The following is a 12,679-nucleotide window of genomic DNA, read 5'->3' on the forward strand; positions in this document are numbered from 1 at the left end:
CCTGCAGGAGGAGAGGCAGTCCTCCACCTCCTCCTGGGACTTGATGCCCTGTCACATGTCCCCTCAGTATTTATGGTCAATCCCAGCATGCATTGCAGGAATGCCCTCCCACTGGGACTATCATAAAACCTGATGCATCACTGGCTGGGTTTCGTCCACTGTCCAACAAGCTCCCTCATTGGATACAGTGGGGACACTCCCTCAGACCCAGTGAATCACACCTGGAAACATGTGACAGGCTAAACTAACAGATCAGGCTCCCCTGATAAGCAGAGGGAGCAAAGAGATGCTTTTTTCCTAGCACCTACCTAGGAGGGTGCTACACTAGCAAAAAAAGAAAAAGTGGATTTTTACATGTAGGAGCGGAGTGCCAGAATTGGCCGGAAAGTGGCTAAAACCCCCCCCCCCCCCAAAAAAAAAAAACTAGGCTTTATAATCACTTTCATTTACATTTCCTTGGGCCCCATCATGTCAACAGGGGGGCAGAGGAGGTGGGTGTAGAGGAGGGACTTTTTTCTAATTTTCTTGGCATAGGCGGATAAAGTTGGTGCCGCTGTTTCTCTGCACCTCGGGAAGGTGGAGGCGGAGGCCATCAGGAAGGCTGTACAGAGCCCGATAAATTCTAAGAGCAGCCGTGGCCCCCACACCCTGTCTAACCCCACCCCCCTCCTCCCCCAGTAACATCGCTGGTGATACCCAGCCTGGACTTTTTCTCCTACAAGCCCACCTCCGAAACGTCCCCTTTCCGCCCCATCAGCTTACACAACTCTTACTGCCAGCCTGATTTTGGCTTTCAGCCATAGGTGTAACTAAAACCTTCAGGGCCCCGGGTCCAAGAAACAATGATGGGCCCCCCCGGACCCCTGGCCAGGGCCCTTCCCTTCAAGCCTTGGGCTCTTCCCATTGATCCTGGGGCCCTTTACTCTCGTTGCGGGCCCTTTATTACGGTCCCCCCAGCCGGACCCTTTCACAAGTTCTGCAGTGGGCCCCCTTCCTGCCATCTTGGGGCCTCCCCACAGTGGTGGAATGCCAGGGCCCGGTCGCAAGTGTGACCTTTGTGATCCTAGAAGTTCACCCACTGCTGTCAGTAGTTTTTATTTTTTGGTACTTTAATTGCATTATTTTTTTTATTTTTTGTATTATTTTTTATCATTTTATTTGATTTTTTTACAATGTCACTGACTATGACTCTGTCCATTCAGAAAAGGAAGGAGCTGGTAAATTACATATTTTACCGACCCCTTCCTGGTTCTCTGTTGTGACACATCACCTGCAGCAGCCGGCAGGAGAGGGTAGGGGGCACAGTGGGAAGATGGAGGGGCAGCACAGTGGAGGGGGGGGGGACCAGGGGGGAGCACACAGGGGCCCAGAGACAGCAGAACACAAGTGAACTGGATAGGAGGAGTGGCGGGGGCAGCATACAGAGGAACCAATCTCCTCCATTTTCCTCCTGCAGCTACAGAAGGAAAAAGGAGGACAGTGATTTCTCTACATGATGCCCCGGCCGCCCCTCCCATCCAGGTGTACAGGGGAGCCGCACAGGCCCTCTGGAGCATGGGGCCCGGTTGCAATTGCAACCCCTGTAGTTACGCCCCTACTTTCAGCTGAGCTTGCAGGTGACAACAGAACCTACCTGGGATGTTGATGCTTCTGTTGACCCGCTGCATTATGCCCTGGACGGTCGGGCTGCCAGGGAAGTAGCCAACTTGGTAAGGGAAGACTGAGACGTTAAGGTAAAAGCTAAAATTCTCTAAATGATTGAGTCTCCCCAGGACCCGGGCTGGGCCGTACCTATTCCAGGCCATGTGCGCCACATCCTGGGACTCAGCGATGATGAAGAACACCAAGAAAACCAGCGCCAAATGCTGGAGCCACTCCTGAAAAACCAAATACAGAGTCAGCGACAACAACCATTAAAAGAAACACATCTACATCATAGAGAGTTCACAGATCTCTCCTCTGCTACAGGTAATCCCATTTCTCTACTTCATCAGCATTTCGGGAATTATTCCACCAGAGGAGTGAGACCTTCTGCAGTGCCACCCTAGAAATAAGTGCCACAGGCTGCCTTGTTAAAGTGTCATTAAACCCAGACTGCAAAAAACTCTCATTGCATGCTATATAACAGTGTTGATACTCACAAATCCACTTTGTTTTGTGTAGAGTGAAATATACCTGGTTGATCCTGCCTTCAGCTGTCCCCTCCCACCTTCTCTGCGTGCCCAGTGCAGCCTGATGTTGTTTAGACCAGCTGGTGTCCTCTACGGAGCATGCTCCAGTTTCAGTGCCCATATAAGCTCTGTAATTTCCTCTTTTTTCTTATCTGTGCAGGCCAGGTGACCATAGAGTCACACATGTGGGCACATACACAGTGGCAGTGGCAGTGGCAGAACTACCAGAGTCACCAGGGTCGCATATGTGACAGGGCCCTGACGTTCTGCCACCATGGGGAACCGGCATTTCCCCCTGCACCCTTGGCTGGCAGTTCACTATGCAGTGGGGGCGATCACTCCTGTGTTCATTCTTAACCGAAGCATAGTAAACTATGTTTACTATGTTTCGCTTTGTCCCCGGTCCCTGTCACTGCCCAGTTCAGCTGAGGCAGCAGAGAAAGGGGCCCGGGGAAGCTCTGTCCTCAGTGTCCCATTGTCTCGGTTTAGACCCCTGATCATTCACCAAAACCCCCCAACTGGGCCCCTAAAAATATTGTATAAAATAAAAAATAATAATAATATTGCAAAAAATAATAAAAAAATAAATGTAAAAAAACTGACAACACCACTGCTCTACTGACACCTTCCACTACTCTACTGACACCGTCCACTGCTCTACTAACACCGTCCACTGCTCTACTGACACCATCCACTGCTCTACTGACACCGTCCACTGCTCTACTGACACCGTCCACTGCGCTACTGACACCGTCCACTGCCCTACTGACACCATCCACTGCCCTACTGACACCATCCACTGCCCTACTGACACCATCCACTACTCTACTAACACCGTCCACTGCTCTACTGACACCATCCACTGCTCTACTGACACCATCCACTGCTCTACTGACACCGTCCACTGCTCTACTGACACCGTCCACTGCGCTACTGACACCGTCCACTGCTCTACTGACACCATCCACTGCTCTACTGACACCGTCCACTGCTCTACTGACACCGTCCACTGCGCTACTGACACCGTCCACTGCCCTACTGACACCATCCACTGCCCTACTGACACCATCCACTGCTCTACTGACACCGTCCACTGCGCTACTGACACCGTCCACTGCTCTACTGACACCATCCACTGCCCTACTGACACCATCCACTGCCCTACTGACACCATCCACTGCCCTACTGACACCATCCACTGCTCTACTGACACCATCCACTGCTCTACTAACACCGTCCACTGCCCTACTGACACCATCCACTACTCTACTGACACCATCCACTGCTCTACTAACACCGTCCACTGCTCTACTGACACCATCCACTGCTCTACTGACATCATCCACTGCTCTACTGACACCGTCCACTGCGCTACTGACACCGTCCACTGCTCTACTGACACCATCCACTGCCCTACTGACACAATCCACTGCCCTACTGACACCGTCCACTGCCCTACTGACATCATCCGCTGCTCTACTGACATCATCCACTGCCCTACTGACACCGTCCACTGCTCTACTGACATCATCCACTGCCCTATTGACACCGTCCACTGCTTTACTGACACCATCCACTGCTCTCCTGACACCGTCCACTGCTCTACTGACACCGTCCACTGCTCTACTGACATCATCCACTGCTCTACTGACATCATCCACTGCCCTACTGACACCGTCCACTGCTCTACTGACATCATCCACTGCCCTATTGACACCGTCCACTGCTTTACTGACACCATCCACTGCTCTCCTGACACCGTCCACTGCTCTACTGACACCATCCACTGCCCTACTGACACCGTCCACTGCTCTACTGACACCATCCACTGCTTTACTGACATCATTCACTGCTCTGCTGACACCGTCCACTGCTGTACTGAAAAAGTCCACTGCTCTACTGACACCGTCCACTGCCCTACTGACACCATCCACTGCTCTACTGACACTATCCACTGCTCTACTGACAAAGTCCACTGCCCTACTGACACCATCCACTGCTCTACTGACACCATCCACTGCTCTACTGACACCGTCCACAGGTCTACTGACACCGTCCACTGCCCTACTGACACCGTCCACTGCTTTACTGACACCGTCCACAGCTCTACTGACACCGTCCACAGCTCTACTGACACCGTCCACAGCTCTACTGACACCGTCCACTGCACTACTGACACCGTCCACAGCTCTACTGACACCGTCCTCTGCCCTACTGACACCGTCCACTGCTCTACTGACACCGTCCACTGCCCTACTGACACCGTCCACTGCCCTACTGACACCGTCCACTGCTTTACTGACACCGTCCACAGCTCTACTGACACCGTCCACAGCTCTACTGACACCGTCCACTGCACTACTGACACCGTCCACAGCTCTACTGACACCGTCCTCTCCTCTACTGACACCGTCCACAGCTCTACTGACACCGTCCACAGCTCTACTGACACCGTCCACTGCACTACTGACACCGTCCACTGCTCTACTGACACCGTCCACAGCTCTACTGACACCGTCCACAGCTCTACTGACACCGTCCACTGCTCTACTGACACCATCCACTGCTCTACTGACACCGTCCACTGCTCTACTGACCCCGTCCACAGCTCTACTGACACGGTCCACTGCTCTACTGACACCATCCTGTGCTCTACTGACACACAGGCATGTGTGTTTGTGCTCTGGGCTGCACACCCTACTGCAATAGACACGCATTGTTCTTCATGCACACATTCAAGATAACCGGCATTTCAGTGATGATGGGTGCTGTAATGACCATAGGCTGGGACCCGTGGATAATCAAAGTGAAGAAATGTCATCCGCACACCAAAGATTCCTCTGAAGGGTTCACAGCTTTATTCCGCAGTCATATAGTAGATATATATAGCAAAGTTTCAGGAGCCACGCAGGGCCCCTTCATCAGGCAATTGACGTCATACCAACTGATGCGGCTAATCAACCGCTTAGCCATTATCACAAGCAGCTGGAGGGGACGCCCCCGTCCCACGCCTTCCACCACTCTTCCTGGGTCTCTCGTCACACCGGGAGGCCCGAGCGACCAGCCGACACTTCTGCCGACTGGCCTGAGTCCCAAATGAAGCCGGAATCGGCTTTGATCAGGTCTCCAATGTAGTAACCCGGAAGTAACGTCACAACGTCACAACGTCACTATGTCACTTCCGGTTTACTCGGCAGCCAATGGCGCCGATTTTTATAAAAGCCACAGTATACCAATTTTGAATTCTTTAAAAGTGCAGAGGAGGGGACCCCAGATCTCTCCATAATGAGGACCTGTCACTGCCTATCACTGTTAGAAGGAGTCCTTGTGACAGCAATAAAAGTGGTCTTTTTTTTTTAAAGGGACAGTGTAAAAAAAAATAAATAAATAAATAAAATGATAAAAAAAAAAAATAATTTAAAGCGCCCCCGTTCCTGCACGCCAAAAGAAAATGCATACATATGTCACACCCGCAAATGTAAACAGTGTTTACACCACACATGTGAGGTATCGCCGTGATCGTCAGAGTGAGAGCAATAATTCTAGCCCTAGACCTCCTCTGTAACTCTAAACTGGTAACTGTTAAAAAAATTTTTTTAACATCGCCTATGGAGATTTTTTTAGTACCGTAGTTTGGCGCCATTCCACGAGTGTGCGCAATTTTAAAGCATGACATGTTGGGTATCTATTTACTCGGCGTGACAGCTGCTTTCACGATATATAAAAAAAATTGGGCTTGCTGTACTATTTCGTTTTTTAAAGTTCAGTGAGATGTATTGAGATAGATAAGGGGCTCTTTACCTGGGGTATTATTACCCACTGGAGGGCATGGGAGGGGCTCCCTGAATCATTAACCTCTTCAGCCCCAGAAGGATTTACCCCCCTTAATGACCAGGCCATTTTTGCAATTCAGCACTGCGTTATTTTAACTGAAAATTGCGCGGTCGTGCAACGCTGTATCCAAATAAAATTGATGTCCTTTTTTGCCCACAAATAGAGCTTTCTTTTGGTGGTGTTTAATCACCTCTGCGTTTTTATTTTTTGCGCTATAAACAAAAAATTACTGACAATTTAAAAAGAAAAAAAAAATATATATATATATATATTACTTTTTTTGTGCTATAAAACATATCCAAAAAAAATGTAAAAAATCAAATTTATTCACCAATTTAGATAAAAAAAATTAAAAAATAATCAGCGCAAAAATGTGAGGGGTGTACTTACTTTTGTGAGATACTGTATAATACTCATCGTCCATCTGCTCTCTCCTCCTAACAGCATGCTCCTTGTTAGCACATGAGCACTGCAGCACACCTGATTGCCCCCAGTCCAGCCCAGCCCCATAACATTTTGGTCTTGCAATGTGACTTTGAACTTCCGAGAAAATGTGACTCCTCCAGGAAGGATCCATTTCCTAGTACAGCCCCCTCCCTCTTTGCAAGTCGTAGCCCCAGGGACAGGACAAGGGGTGGGCAGGAGGGACGATCGCCCTGGATGCTGTGTTATCATGTGAGGTGGGGTGTAGGGGGCGCCTCAAGGAGATTTGGGGTGGGGATGGGAACCACAGGGGGTGAGAACAGTTTTAGGCTGGGAAATTTGGGGCTGTGTTGTGCTAGGAATGGTGATTTGGGGTGATTTGTGTTAGGAGAGGTTATGGGGAGGAGAATTTGTGTTGGGAGGGGAAATTTGGGGAACCACAGGGGTGAGAACAGTGTTAGGCTGGGAAATTTGGGGGTGTGTTGTGCTAGGAATGGTGAATTGGGGTGATTTGTGTTGGGAGAGGTTATGGGGAGGAGAATTTGGGGAGTTTATGCTAGAAGAGGTTATATCGTAGAGGGGGGGGGGGGGAGGGGATTTGTGCTAGGAGGAGACATTTTTTTTTTCTTTTTGAGGTGGGTTTTTTTTTTGCTAGGAGGGGGATTTGGGGGGTGGGGGGGTTGTGATAGAACAGGTCATATGGTAGAGCGGGGAGGGAATTTGGGCTAGGAGAGCAAATGTTTTTTTTTTTTTTTTGGGTGGGGGGGGATTTGTGCTAAAAGGGATGATTGGGGGAAAATAAATGGGGGGGACGGGGGATGGTTTGGTGCTAGGGGGAGATCTATGCTGGGAGGGGAATTTTCTGAAGAGGAAGAGGATTTGTGCTAGGAAGAGTGAGTTTTTTTTTTTTGGGGGGGGGGGGTTGTGCTGGGGGAATTTGGGGGAGAGAGAGGATTTGAACTGGGATGGGGATGGCGGGAGGGGCAAAGATTTCTGCTTGGACGAGGGGTGGGTGCTGTGAGAAGGGGAATTAGTGCTCAATTTTCTTTTTGGGGGGGGGGGATTTTTTGCTGACACATGATGCTTATATATCTTGGAAGAGGGGGAGGGGGCACAGTTTGGCATGTTGGCTGGGCTTTACACGACCTTGTCCCGGCAAGTAGCAAGCAAGTGGCCTCCTTCCTTTTCTGGGAGTGTCTAATTACTGACTGTGCTGGCCCAGCTCTTCTCACCTTCCAACATATTATTTTATAGGCTGTCGGGAGGGGGGGAGGGGGTGAAATAGAATAATATAGGGTGTCACCTAGGTCAGTCTGCTGACATCACATCCAAGATGGCAGCACCCAGCACTGCAGCAGTCTCTGGGCTTTGGATGGTTAGGGAGGATTTTACAGGTAAATATAATGAATAAAATACATGAAATTCACAGAACCTGATAGGAAGATTGGAGGTGAAATGAACAGTCTGGTATCCCTCATGTTATATACGTACCAGTATGACGTAGCCCAGCCGCCTCCATTGTTCCAGAATGTTCTTCCTCAGTAGAGCCAACGTCTGCTGGATAAGACCCGCCTCCTTCTGTGTCCCTCCACTCATCTGCAACACAGGATATCAATACTGACCAATAGAAAGGAGGTTTCATACAGGAGTTTGTGTCTAAAAGTGCCCATTGGATGCTCCTCTGGAATGGGTATTGAGGAGCGCCCAGTACAAAAGTTCATGGCGTCATATCAAAATGCTTGCTGAATAAAAGTATCGGCGAGGCCAACGCATTTCAGGGGGGGAATGCCTCCTCCTTCCTCAGGGCTAGAGTAACGAAAAACAAAAACCCCATTGGGTCTGCCTGAAAAACTGACAGATGGACTCCATCGATCCGCCCATGTGAAAGGGGCATAAGCAACAGAAAGTGACAAACTAAAACCAAAGTAATACAAAGTGACAAAGTAAACAAAAAGTAATAAAAAAATGACAAACTAAAAATAAAGTAATACAAAGTGACACAGTAAACAAAAAGTAACCCAAGACGACAAACTAAAAACAAAGTAATACAAAGTGACAAAGTAAACACAAAGTAATACAAAGTGACAAACTAAAACCAAAGTAATACAAAGTGACACAGTAAACAAAAAGTAACCCAAAACGACAAACTAAAAACAAAGTAATACAAAGTGACAAAGTAAACACAAAGTAATACAAAAAGACAATCTAAATACAAAATAATACAACACGACAAACTAAAACCAAATAACGCAAAGTGACAAAGTGGAAACAAAGTAAGATAAAGTGCAAAAACAAAGTAACATAGCAGTAACAAAAAGTAACACAAAGGTGAAAAGTAAAAACAAAGTAACACAAAGGTACAAAGTAAAAACAAAGTAATAAAAAGTGACAAAGTAAACACAAAGTAACCCAAAATGAAAAACTAAAAACAAAGTAATACAAAAAGAGGAACTAAAAACAAAATAATACAATATGACAAACTAAAATAAAAGTAATACAAAGTGACAACATAAAAACAAAGTAACACAGCAGAAACAAAGTAACACAAAGGTGGAAAGTAAAAACAAATCAGCACAACGTGACAAAGTAAAAACAAAGTAAAATAAAGTGACAATGCAAAAACAAAGTGACGCAGCAGTAACAAAAAGTAACACAAAGGTACAAAGTAAAAACAAAGTAACACTAAAGTGACAATGCAAAAACATAGTGACACAGCAGTAACAAAGTAACACAAAGGTAAAAAAGTAAAAACAAAGTAGCCCAACGGTACAAAGTAACAGTACAAAAAGACAAACCTAAGACAAACTAATACAAAGTGACAAAAAAATGTAATCAAAGTGACAAAGTAAAAACGAATGCCTCGTTTCCAGTAAGCGGTTACGGTTCAGTACACCTTGATCAGCCTTGCGTTTCCACCGCCAACAGTACCTAAGCTCAACAGTATAGCTCCACCCTGTTGGTACGGTTCTAATGTGCTTGGTACCCCAATGAAAGGGTACCATAAATGTGGTACGGTACGGTACGGTTCGAAATTAGGGTACTATTTACAACTTTTGACAATGGAAATGGCAAAAATTGCCTACCGTACCGAACCGTACCGTACCGCTCAGTGGAAACGGGGCAAAAGTAGCACTAAATGACAAACTAAAAACATAGTAATACAAAGTGACAAATTAAAACTAAAGTAATACAACATGAGAAACTAAAACCAAAGTAATAAGAAAGTCACAATGTAAAAACAAAGTGACACAGCAGTAATAAAGTAACACAAAGGTGAAAAGTAAAAACAAAGTAACTCAAAAGGCACAAGTAAGGGCTCTTTCACACGGGCGGTCCGATCAGATCCGCCTGTCAGTTTTTTAGGCGGATCTGATCGGATCCTCCATGCAGCTCTATGGGGCAGCGGATGTCAGCGGAGACACCTCCGCTGACACCCGCTGCCATCCGTATCCGATCCTGTCCGTGAAATCTGGACGGATGGAAACCCTATTTTTCCATCCATTTAGGGATCGGATCGGATGAGAGCGGACAGGCGGTCCGCTCTCATCCGATCCCCCATAGAGCTGTGACACCTCCCTCTCCGCACTGCAAGCGGAGACGGAGCTGTCATCCGCCGGCTCAGCGGGGATTGGCGGATCGATCCCCGCTGAGCAGCACGGATCCGCCTACGGAGGCGGACCGTGTGAAAGAGCCCTAATACAAAGTGACAATGTAAAAACAAAGTGACAACAGGAACAAGTAACACAAAGGTAAAAAAGTAAAAACAAGGTAGCACAACGGTACAAAGTAAAAACAAAGTAATACAAAAAGACAAACCCAAAACAAAGTAATACAAAGTAACAAAGTAATACAAGGTGACAACGTAAAAATAAAGTAACACAGCAGAAACAAAGTAACACAAAGGTGAAAAGTTAAAATAAAGTAACACAGCAGGAACAAAGTAACACAAATATGAAAAGTAAAAACAAAGTAAAACAAAAAGACAAACCTAAAACAAAGTAATACAAAGTGACAAAGTAAAAAAAAAGCAAGCCCCGGTTCACACCGAATGTCGCTTTGAAATCACACTACTTCAGCGTGATTCAAACCTGCTGCTCGGTGCGATTTCATGCGCCGATGCCAATGCAAGTCGCACATGAAATTGCCAGAAACAGTGCAGGGATCTTTTTAAAATCGGTGTAATTCAGAGTCGCAATATCCACAAATAGCATGCGACTTGTCATGTGATTTTGAACAGTCAAATTACATGACAAGTCGCATAGGTGTGAATGGGGGCGTATACAAAGAGACAAAAGTAAAAACAAAGTAATACAAAGTGACAAAAGCCAGATCATTATTTGATATGGACTTATATATATATACAGTATATTTTCCTGAGATCATTCTTCTAGAAAATTCAGTGGAATTAAGTGTAAAAATCCACCATGCCTCTCTTCCTAGTAACCTTCTCTCCCTATCGCCCCCTCTAGGTGAGTGAGACAGCCATTCTATTCCTCTACAATGAAATGAGGAAAGATCCCCCCCGAGGGAATCTCCTAAAGTGACGTGTTGCATTGGAAATATTTCTAACATTTAAATGATTGTGTCAAAGTAGTGTCCCCCGATTCTGGTTCTCAGGGGACGTGTGGTGCAGCCCATATATTGCAGGTCACATAATGTACAGATAATCAGACTACAAAATGTTTGCCACAGTTGACATATTGTTGTATGGTACACTCATCCCCCATAGCCGTGGCAACAAAAGTTTTGCCCGGCACACTGGGTGGTCATAATGTTGTGGCTGATTGGTGTATGCCACTGCCCCACTTGGCAAAACCGGTCCTCAAAAAGCTTGGGAGATGTTCAAAATGACAGGTGTCCTTAACCACTTGCTGACCGCCGCACGACTATATACTGCGGCAGTCAGCCCCTCCTGGGCAAAGCGACTTACCGGTACGTCGCTCACCCAGGAGCCTCTAGGGGGCGAGCGCGCACCACCGGAGGCGCGCTCCCACCCCTGCTTGTTCCCTGACATCCCCCCGCGAGTGACTGGCGGCTCCGATGTCCACCGGCCACTCGCGATCTCCCGGTGCAGAGGGAGAAAGGCAGGCGGCTGATGTAAACAAAGCCGCCTGTCATTCTCCCTGGTGTAACTGCAGAGATCATACGATCCCGCTATGTAGGATCGTATGCCTCTGTGGCTACATCACAAGCCACGCCCCTTTACAGTTAGAATCCCGCCCCTAGGGACACACTTAACCCCTTGATCACTAATAAAGTTAACCCCTTCCCTGCCAGTGTCATTTTTACAGTAACAGTGCATATTTATAGCACTGATTACTGTAGTAATGTCACTGGTACTCCCAAAAGTGTCAAAAATGTCAGTTAGGGGTCCGATCTGTCCGCCGCAATGTCGCAGTCCCGCAAAAAAAAAAAAAATCGCAGATCGCCGCCATTACTAGTTTAAAAAAAAAATATATAAAAATGACATAAATCTTTCCCGTAGTTAGTAAACGCAATAACTTTTGCGCAAACCAATCAAAATCCACTTATTGCGATTTTTTTTTTACCAAAAATATGTAGCAGAAAACAAATTGGCCTAAAATGTTACAAAATTTTGGTTTTTACATTTTTTTTTTTGAGGATTTAATATAAAAAAATATGAAAAATATTGTTATTTTTTCAAAATTGACGCTCTTTTTTTGTTTATAGCGCAAAAAATAAAAATCACACAGGTGATCATATACCACCAAAAGAAAGCTCTGTTTGTGGGAAAGGACGTCAATTTCATTTGGCTATGGCGTCGCACGACTGCGCTATTGTCCGTTAAAGTCACGCAGTGCCGAATCGCAAAATAGGCCCTGGTCTTTGAGCAGCCAAATCCTCCGGGGCGGAAGTGGTTCACTATGAAGCTTACTTGGGCCCTAATGACTTACCTTGTGAGGAGGACAACGCACGCAAGAAAGCCCTCAATGCGCTCAGTGGCCGAGGTGAATGCGAAGTCCCGGGTTCCCCAATAGGGTCGTGATCCTCATCTGAAGACGGTCCCTGTGTGATCTGCCCAATCACCAACAATCCCTGCAGATGTCCAATCGGTTTTCCATGAACGCAGCTCACTGGCAATCAGAACGTCCCTGAGGAGATCAGCGATAGGAAAGGAGAAGATTGGCGTAGATTACTACAATTCAGTTAAAAGACTAAAAATGAAGACTTACGCTTTCTATTATGTTCATCCCCGGACAGTCTCTGGCAGTTCTTCTTTACGGTCCAGA

At 46.8% G+C, this 12,679-nt stretch overlaps 1 pseudogene across 1 annotated transcript in view; it reads right to left on the minus strand.

Moving 5' to 3' along the window:
- Window positions 1–12,417, minus strand: part of LOC309567502 (ABC-type organic anion transporter ABCA8-like) — a 140,998-nt pseudogene extending 128,581 nt beyond the window's left edge. Inside the window, exons 1-3 of the transcript XR_014226122.1 lie at window positions 12,344–12,417; window positions 7,920–8,024; window positions 1,634–1,877 (exon numbers count right to left, since the gene is read on the minus strand). The product of XR_014226122.1 is annotated as an ABC-type organic anion transporter ABCA8-like (transcript). The remainder of the gene's footprint in view (window positions 1–1,633; window positions 1,878–7,919; window positions 8,025–12,343) is intronic.
- Between the last annotated feature and the right edge of the window lie 262 nt (window positions 12,418–12,679).

Source organism: Pelophylax lessonae (assembly GCF_965119305.1).
Source record: "Pelophylax lessonae genome assembly, chromosome: 11".
In the NCBI taxonomy this organism is placed as follows: domain Eukaryota; kingdom Metazoa; phylum Chordata; class Amphibia; order Anura; family Ranidae; genus Pelophylax; species Pelophylax lessonae.